At 40.0% G+C, this 7,412-nt stretch overlaps 1 long non-coding RNA gene across 1 annotated transcript; it reads left to right on the plus strand.

Annotated features, from left to right (window-relative positions):
* Positions 1-4,084: 4,084 nt before the first annotated feature.
* LOC123430034 lies at positions 4,085-5,562 on the plus strand. The gene is made up of 2 exons (XR_006622827.1): positions 4,085-4,457; positions 4,536-5,562. It is a non-coding gene; the product is annotated as an uncharacterized LOC123430034 (long non-coding RNA).
* The last annotated feature ends 1,850 nt before the right edge of the window (positions 5,563-7,412 follow it).

Below are 7,412 nucleotides of genomic sequence, written 5' to 3' on the forward strand. Positions count from 1 at the left end.
ATAATATTATTTGTACTGCCAATGATATTTGTTATCGAAACTTAATTCCACTCATACCAAGAGGGTATGTTACATCATAATCTGATGTTGGGTCTCTGCGTGAACCCTATTGCTACAAGCCTCGCTTTCTCACCACCTCATTGAATTTGTCTATGAATGAGAAGTTTTTAGTATTCCATATGGAAGATACTTATGAGGAGTAGGCATTACTGTGGTAAATACCACTCATTTGTAGAGCGAGGCTATTCTTCATTACTTGCTTCCTTTTATGTGAACCAATATGAGTGCAAGAGGCACTCTACCATGGATTTTGGTTCAGGCCCCAAAAGGTTTTAGCAATTTTGAGAATAAATATATGTCGACAAATGTAGTCTTTATTTTATATGATTCTGATGGAATCGATGAAATTTGTGGAAATGTATTTATTCATTTTAACTCCTTGTGATTTCCTACAACAATGGAGTCAAGGTGTTCCGATCTCCCGACACAAAAACATTTGTGCACATTTATGTCAGGATTTGGATGATAAGCATCCAGTGAGGTGTCTTTCAACTTGATGTTGAATTACATTTACTAATTGAGGATTTGATTTCCTCTATTTCTGCGGAAGCATATGCGAGATTATATCTCGTGTGGTCAGATTTCTCCCCCTCTTGCTCTCATTTTGGGAGAAGAGCGGTTTATCAGGTACCTCCACTCTTTCTGACACTTTACTGCAGGAATATAAAATTGAGTGACACCTTTGTCATCAGTAAATGTATGTGGCAGATTTGCAATGTGTTGCAAATATGTGATTCTAAACTTCTTGTTCAGATTCTTTGAGTACGTGGATATAAGGACTGAATGTGAATAACATTCCTAATTTATTTCTTGGCATTCTTTGTGGTACTTATCTCCCCCTAATGCCAGAAATGTCCTTATTGCTGATGCAATCAACATACGGGCTATGAATAATTTTGATTGACGGATAAATTGTCATTCCTCACTTAGATCCCTAATTTTCTGTGAGAGCCCATTGATGTATGCTGGAGTGGTGATATCGATATGTAACCGAATTATCGCAGATAGGAAATACTTTGTTGATTTCCACGTAATTACTAAAAGGGGAAAGTAGTATGATATGCAGTTGGTATGATTTATATCGTACTTACGGTGTGTAATGCCGTATTTGTCTAGCATGAGGCTAGTAAATCATGATTCTATAAGTTTGGTCATATTATTAATTTCACTATCTTTGATAAGATATTGAACTAAACCATTTTGGGTATGTACATAAAGTATTATATATAATCAGATATTTCTTGTGAAATGAGTTCAACAAAGTTGTCCATTCGAATGAATTTATCCCTTGTTTAGGATAACTTGCTCTTACTTTGAGAATTTGAGCAATTGATTTAGTTATATCATTCATGGTTTGTGTGACAAGAGACACACCAGAAATCATTTTATAAATGTTTTCATTAGTACCATAAAGTATCTATAAAATACCACACAATGGTTGAGAATGCACATATCTTCTGAATCTATTCAAGGAAGAATGAGTTGGCTCATTTAGAATTGTAAGGTGAGAGTTCCTTAAATTAATTTCCCTTATGGCACATGTGGTGCACATAAAATCTGATGATTTGGGAAATTTTGCAACTTGTTAAGTTGTGACCAATAGAATTTTCAATAATTTTCTAAACAACCCCAAACCTGGATTGTAAGGCTTAAAACCAAATATTTTGTAAGATTTAGAAAATTATTGTGTACGCAACAAAACTGAGTATGAATTGATTCATACATGCAAAAATTATCAAATATAATGTCCAAGAAATAGGATATTTGACATTTATACTACATGTAGTAGTACGAGTATAGGCGAACAATATTTTGGGAATAATCGGGATATTACATGAGGTCTCCCATATTACGAAAAAATGAGTTATGCAAACATATCATAGGAACAAATGACTTGATCATTCTTTTATTGCACTATATTTTTGGTTCTCCTTCTGATGAAGATTCGAGAACATCATTTACCAGAATAGTTTCTGGTCGTATGTTTGCAAATTTTCAAATACCACAATGAACTTATTTGCCTTTTAATAAACTCATGGTGTGGTTTGACCATATGTTTGAGGGTTTGGTAATCATAGGTACGATATTCATGTAACCACACATTTGACAAACTTGAGAGTTGTCTTTGTAATCTTTTTAAAATGATAAATTACTAATTAAAAGGTAATTATGCCATTGGTTGTCTTTATCCTCCACTTTACTTTGAATGCCTCATTGTTTTATTTTGTGACCACTCACATGCATAGTATTCTCAATGCTAGCAAATATTTGAAGCACCCGTTGGGTGAATATGATGAGTTTAAGAAATAACATGTTTCTTTACCATGAAAATGGTGATACCATCATAAGGAGATGTAAAGTGTATCAAGGGCTTTTCAACCTGATCTGCATATGAAAATGTCATATCATGAGATCTCAACTTTAAGTTGATTTTATAATTACCAAATTGTAAGTTGCGATAGACTTGAGGTCTTGAAAAATTATTGGGTGATCATTCCAAATGTGCTTGGGGCAGCATGTTTCTCTTAAAGGGAACTATTCAAGGTGAATAAATATTCATCCATTATGTACTTAGTTTGAGAACTAAGTGAAGTAGGTGACAGATGAAATACATATGATCATACTTAGCTATTAAGAGAATAGCCATGACACATATTCCAAAGGTGAGGTTATAGTAGCAATAATACCTCGGGTGGATACAACGGCTGATGTCGTAAATCATCTTACAATAAATAATCTCACCTAACATGTACTTACTGTATTTGGAAATGTGAGCCATGCGTTACTTGAAAATGCTAATGCATTTATTTAATTTACTTCTAGGAGTAAGTGGCATCTATAAATAAATGATTTGTTTGAGAACAATCATGGTCAAGGTGATCCTTGGTGAACCTGGGTGGATCCTTCAATATAACACATGTTATTAAATTATTGCTAATGTTTTGGACTTCATTCATGAGAAAAGTGTGACTTTAGAGTCACGGCCAAAAACATAGACATTGCAATTTTAACATTGCTTTGTCACTATGAAAATAACAACCACAATGTGATGTGGATCTTGCAATAGTGTTTGAGACACTCTCTATAAATTATGGCATCCATCTTGATCTATGGATGACACTATAATTAGAAATAGTGACGTGGGCTTGACATGCATTTTACGAATGTAGTAGAAGGTAATCACACGTATATGCAAATATTTTCATAGTTTCCTATGACATATTCAAGCAAAATGTGCAAGAACAATATTTACTATGAGAGTAAAATATTTTAAAGAACAAGAACAATAAATGCTTCAGAGGAGGAAATTCTAATACAGCTGATGCCTTATAGCCACATGTGTAGACCTCAATTTATATAGGATAACACTTTGAAGATAATCACCAATATGGTGTAGATCTCACAGTAATAGAAAACATAGTCTGACTTTTGTTAGTAGATGTTCATAATTCTATTACCTTATGTTATGCTATTTTGAAGAAAATCACTTTGAAGGTAATCATCTGTCAGGGTGACATGACATGATGTAGACCTTGCAGTAATAGTGGATAGTGTGCAAAAATTTTGCAGTAGATGCCAGTATTACCTTATGATTTCTTGAGGTAGTCACATCTAATATTAATATTTGGAAGAGCACATCGAAAGTAGTCGTCTTGTTAAAATAAAAGATGTAGACCTTACAGTAGTGGTGAATAATCTGCATATGATACAGTAGATGTCACCAATACCTTGGATTCATAAATAAAATTTGGGCTAGTCATATTAAGTATGACACATTATCATTCTTGTTTGAATGTATGTCAACATTTGCAAGAAATATAATTTATATTACAAAATTATAGTTGTTGTCCCCAAATCACATGTCATAGGGAATATCTGCAGTCCTAAATTCCGAAGAAATGTGATCTAAAATGAAAGCAAAACGGTGTTTGCAATAGTAATACTGAGGTAATACATATAGGTGGAAAACATAATTTACATGTGCAAATATATGAAGATATGAGATCTTCAAATCACCATTTTGTATAATTATGTAGTATGTAATTTGGGATGATCTTGGTGTTAAACCATAAAGTTTTGTTAACCTGATGGCCGAAGAGAAACTTAACGACTTATATGCATAACCTAAGGGTTAAATTACAAATTCATCAATCAAAGAGATAAGAAATCCCAAATTTCTGTGTCTAAGTAGGGATTAGAAACCGCCATCGGCCGGAGGTCCTACCGCGTCGGGGGTCGCTTCAGACTCCACTGCGATGGATCTGATTTCTCCTTGGTAGTTGGCTTGATACATGTGTATGAATCACTGCCGCTCCATCATGTTCATATTGATCAGCGATTCCAGATGCGTTTTCTTCTCCTGTACGGCCAAATTGCAAAACTACCAAAGGGATAAGGTTTCCAAAATTCTTTATCTCGTTCATGCTTGTAGCCCGTAGTCAATGGAAAACTAACGCCGCCGTTGCTTTGCTCAGGCACGCCGGTCGGTCATGCCGTTGCTTGCAGTAGCCTCCACGCCGAAAAGGGTCGTGGCTATTCGCCGCTGCTGCCGAGCCACAACGCCAGGCCGGGCGTCATAGCTGGCCACGCTGCAAAGTCGTGGGTGCCGCTGTTGGTGGCCTGAGATATTCGCTGTGCTACGAGCCGCTACCACAAAGAGCAGATGCGCAGCAGACGCGGTTAGCCTCCGTCATGGGCCGAAGCGACGTGCTCGGAGGAGCAGCGCGTGAGGTGTCGCCTCACGCCATAGGCAGTCGGGGCTGGTGACACATCCGAGAGTCGAAGGAAGACGCTGCGCGTGCAAGCCGCGGGCCATCGGCGTCACCACCGTTCACGGGACGAAGCACCGACATGTGCTGGTTACGCATGCGCCGGGTGAGCAGTCGCGCGCTATGCCGGCCGTTTGATGTCGCCGCGCTGGATCTCCGTGCTGCAGGAGGAGTCTCGCCGGAGGTCGTCTGCGCGCCTCCCGCAGTCCCACTGCCGCTTATGCCGGAGCATCTAATAGGTTGGAGGGCACCACACCCGATCTGCCGCCGCGCCGGCAGGAGCCGCCGAGAGGCGTTTTGCACCACGCGCGGGTCGGAGGGAGCGACGCTGCGCCGCTGGCATGCCGCTGTCTCCTGTCCTGGAGCGGGTTTGCAACAATGAAGACGTCGCGCGCGTGCCGGAGGGCGTTGCTGCGGAGGGCCGGCCGTGGGAGCGGCATCGACGACACTGGTTCGAGTGTGTCGTCGGTGATTCATTGTGACGCGCGAATGCATCCACCGTCGTCCTTTCGATGTGGCCTATTTCTCTAATCGAGAGCAGAATGTTGATAACGTGTTAGAGTAAAACGAGATTGAATTGAAGTGAATGGACCAGTAGTCCTATTTCTATTGATTCTCAAGTATATAGACATCTGGAAGAGGTGCGAAGAAGAGGTGTTTGTTCGGAGGCATCCCTCCAGAACAGGTGCCTGTTGGCAATAGACATAAAGAGGAGACACGACTGTTCGGGTTAGACATATCCCTTGAATTAATCTACTAATTAATTTCTAACAGAAGTGATTAAACGCAAAGGTTGGTGCGCATGGCGATTGAGAGGCAACGCTGCACACCCCCGCTTCCCTATAAATACACGGTCCCTCGGCTGCTCCAGCGTGGCCCCGTCATTCATTCCTTCCCTCCCACTGCTTTTTTCTGTCGCTGGCATTCTTCGTCCTCTCTGTAGTAGACAGCGTATCATCTATACACAAAAGCACACCGAAAGAAAGGGAGAAGTAAGGAGAGGAAACTCGGTTTTCCCCAAGGAGGTGAGAAGGTGAGATATTATGTTGCGCTCATGCCCTTAGTTTTGGCCGCTTGGTTCGGATCAAGGAGCTCTCTCTTCTCGCACATGAAATCTTGTCCTCAATTTCGGTTGTTTGGTTCGGATCAAGGATTTTTCTCTCTTTCTCATATCATGAAGTTTTGCTCTTAGTTTCGGCCGTTTGGTTCGGATCAAGGAGTCATCTCTTCTCGTAGATCAAAGAATATCCTTAGGTTCGGTCGTTTGGTTCGGATCAAGGAACATAAAATTCACGAAATCATGTCCTTAGGTTCGGCCCTTTGGTTCGGATCAAGGAACATAAAATCCACCAAGTCATGTCCTTAGGTTCGGCCGTTTGGTTCGGATCAAGGAACATAGAATCCACCAAATCATGTCCTTAGGTTCGGTCGTTTGGTTCGGATAAAGGAACATAAAATTCACCAAATCATGTCCTTAGGTTCGACCGTTTGGTTCGGATCAAGGAACATAAAGTTCACCAAATCATGTCCTTAGGTTCGGTGTTTTGGTTCGGATCAAGGAACATATAACTCATCAAATCATGCCCTTAGGTTCGTCCTTGTGGTTCGGATCAAGGACGTGGACATGCCATGTGTGGAAAAGTTCATAAAATACTCTACGCATGGGTTCCTTTCATTTGAATATATAAAATATCTTATGACATGGAGTCTTCCATACGAATTCTGTGGCATGAGCCATAAAATAATAAAATTACGCTATGACATGGGTTCTCTCATATGAATTCCATGACATACAACATCCATATAACAAATACACAATTATGGCATGTCATGGGTTCTTCAAAATGAATTCCATGGCATAAACCATCAACCAAATAGAACAACAATTATGCTCCAAGCAGGGGTTCTCTGAAATGAATTCCATGATATGAGCGATAAATATGAAAAATGCATGGATGTATCCTATGACAGAAAACAGGGGGCCATGATATGAGCGTTAAAGATGAAAAATCCAACACCTATAACTCAACTATACCGAAACGTCACTGAACCTTAAGTGTGCAGATCCTACGGGTTCTAGAACTGTGCACACATGACTTGAGACACTCCTCGGTCAATATCCAACAGCGGGACCTGGATGTCCATATTGGATCCTACATATTCTACGAAGATCTTATCGGTTGAACCTCTTTGCCAAGGATTCATATAATCACGTATATCATTCCCTTTGTCCTTCCGTATGTTACTTGCCCGAGATTTGATCGTTGGTATCCCTATACCTATTTCAATCTCGTTACCGGCAAGTCTCTTTACGTGTTCCGTAATACAAGATCCCGTGACTAACACTTTAGTCACATTGCTTGCAAGGCTTATATGTGATGTTATATTACCGAGTGGGCCCCAAGATACCTCTCCGTGACACGGAGTGACAAATCCCACTCTTGATCCATGCTAACTCAACGGATACCTTCGGAGATACCTGTAGAGCACCTTTATAGTCACCTAGTAACGTTGCGACGTTTGATTCACACAAGGTATTCCTCCGGTGTCAATGAGTTACATGATCTCATGGTCATTGGAATG

The sequence above is a fragment of the Hordeum vulgare genome, chromosome 2H (assembly GCF_904849725.1).
Source record: "Hordeum vulgare subsp. vulgare chromosome 2H, MorexV3_pseudomolecules_assembly, whole genome shotgun sequence".
NCBI classification, from domain to species: domain Eukaryota; kingdom Viridiplantae; phylum Streptophyta; class Magnoliopsida; order Poales; family Poaceae; genus Hordeum; species Hordeum vulgare.